The following is a 2,937-nucleotide window of genomic DNA, read 5'->3' on the forward strand; positions in this document are numbered from 1 at the left end:
ATGAAATGGTTGGGACTTGACAAATCACACAATTCGTGGATTCATAAAGACAATTTATTATAAAATTATAAATTATATGTTATACAAATTATATTATATTATACATTAAAGTATATTAAATATATACAAAATACATATTACACATTATATAAATTATATATATATATATATGTCCAATCGCAGTTTCCGGGACTTTTTTCAAATTGTATTGGCAGATCCCAGGACATTTGGCATTTTCCAGGACTGTCCTGGAAAAAATTTATATCCAACGGCAGGTTCCAGGACATCCTGGAAACTGCCATATAATGTAATGGCAGATTCCGGGACTGTACATTTAAATGTATATACATACATCTAGATGTATATACATCTGGATGTACAGGGTTTGTCCGAAAAGTAATAGGACTGATTTTTTTTTGCCGCGACTGTACTTCGGAGCGTGCACGCCCCGACTGGATTCTGTAGAAGGGGTATTCGGCTAACGACCGAAACTATGGAACGATGTCTCCGATCATCCGGAGAGTGAGGACAGGCTTTAGCGCGTGGCGTGTTTTTGTGACCGGTGCAAGCCGAAAATGCAGCGTTCGTTAGAACAGAGGTTAGCGATTAAATTCTGTGTTAAACTCGGGAAGTCCGCGACGGAGACGTTTGCAATGATCACAAATGATGACAAAGAGGCAATCTTCCGAGTGGCACACGCCGGCGTCTCCTCGCCCAAAGAAGGCAAGAATGAGCAAATCCAAAGTGAAAACGACGCTCATTGTCTTTTTTGACATCAAAGGCATCGTCCACCATGAGTTTGTTCCTCCTGAACAAATTGTCAACGCCAAATTTTACGTAGAGGTGCTCAAGAGACTCAAAAGAAGGGTCAATCGAGTCCGAACAGACATCGCAGCCGACTGGAAGTTGCACCATGACAACGCTCCAGCTCACACCTCCTTTCTTGTGAGCAGCTACCTGGCCCAGGCAGGCATCCCAACGCTTCCCCAGCCGCCCTACAGCCCAGATGTGGCCCCTCCGGACTTCTTTTTGTTTCCTCTCCTGAAAAGACCAATGAAAGGACAGCATTTTGAGACGACAGAGGGGATCAAAGCAGCTTGCACCGCGGCTCTAAAGGCCATTCCGGAAAATGCCTACCGTGACGCCTTCAAGGCTTGGAAATCTCGTTGGCAACGTTGTATCGACGCAGGAGGAGCATATTTTGAAAGTTTTTAAAGAATTGTAACGAACGGCTCAATAAATTTTTTTTAATCCACTCAGTCCTATTACTTTTCGGACAAACCCTGTATGTATATACATTTTCTATTTTGTATGGTAGATTCCAAGACATTTGGCATTTTCCAGGACTGTCCTGGAAAAATATTATATCCAACGGTAGGTTCCTGGACGTCCTGGAATCTGCCATATGAATATAATGGCAGATTCCAGGTCTGTACATTTAATTGTATATACATTCATCCAAATGTATATACATTTGATTGTCAGACCCGAAATGTGCCATACGCATATATTATGGCAGATTTCGAGTCTGTACATTAAAATGTATATACATTTAGTTGTACAGACTCGGAATGTATCATACACATATATTATGGCAGATTTCGGGTCTGTACATTCAAATGTATATACATTTGATTGTCAGACCCGAAATGTGCCATACGCATATATTATGGCAGATTTCGAGTCTGTACATTCAAATGTATATACATTTAGTTGTACAGACTCAGAATGTATCACATATATTATGGCAGATTTCGGGTCTGTACATTCAAATGTATATACATTTGATTGTACAGACCCGAAATGTGCCATACGCATATATTATGGCAGATTTTGAGTCTGTACATTCAAATGTATATACATTTAGTTGTACAGACTCGGAATGTATCATACACATATATTATGGCAGATTTTGGGTCTGTACATTCAAATGTATATACATTTAGTTGTATATACAGTCTCGGAATGTGCCATACACATATATTATGGTAGATTTTGGGTCTGTACATTCAAATGTATATAAATTTGGTTGTACAGACCCGGAATGTGCCATACGTTTATATTATGGCAGATTTCGGGTCTTTATATTCAAATGTATATACATTTGGTTGTACAGATCTGGAATGACCGTATGCATATATTATGGTAGATTTCGGGATACTACATTCAAATGTATAGACACGGAATCTGCCATACGCATATATTATGGCGTATCTGTAGATCAAAATGTATATACAACTGGTCACCAAAAAGTTGTAATGTTTTCTTCGATGCATATTGCAACCGTTATGATTCGTCACGCTGATTGATTAATCTGCGAGACGAATAATGAAACGGTTCCTCCAAAACTGTTGAGTCAGCGACTTGTAAAAACCGCAAATGTTCTCTAGGACGAGTGTAAGACGAAGACACAACGATTTGCCCGGGGACGGCTCTCATTGTTTATAAAAAAATTAAATAACATTTATAAACTATTGAGCAACCAGACTGAACGCAAAGTCGCAGCAACTTGAAAAAAATCAGAAATGTTCTCTAGGATGAGTGTAAGACGAAGATACAACGATTTACCCGGGAACGGCCTTCATTGTTTATAAAAAATTAAATAACATTTTAAAACTATTGAGCAGCCAGACCGTACGCAAAGTCGTAGCGACTTGAACAAAATCACAAACGTTCTCGAGAATGAGTGTAAGACGAAGACACGACAATCTGCCCCGGGACGGCTCTCATTGTTTATTTGAAAAATTATTAACAATCAGGAGACGCGGTAGCGTCTCCGGCCATGTTCAAAAAAACTCTGAGACGCTACAAGTCTCTTATCCCGAGCCATCAAAGTCCATTATTGGGAGGTGCATAACTATTAAAATATAAAAAATTTTGAATCGAACGTCATATGTCCTGAAAGGCGGCATCACCACGAGTAATTTGAGCCAAGGA

The sequence above is a fragment of the Cyphomyrmex costatus genome, unplaced genomic scaffold (genome assembly GCF_001594065.2).
Source record: "Cyphomyrmex costatus isolate MS0001 unplaced genomic scaffold, Ccosl1.0 scaffold642, whole genome shotgun sequence".
Lineage (NCBI taxonomy): Eukaryota > Metazoa > Arthropoda > Insecta > Hymenoptera > Formicidae > Cyphomyrmex > Cyphomyrmex costatus.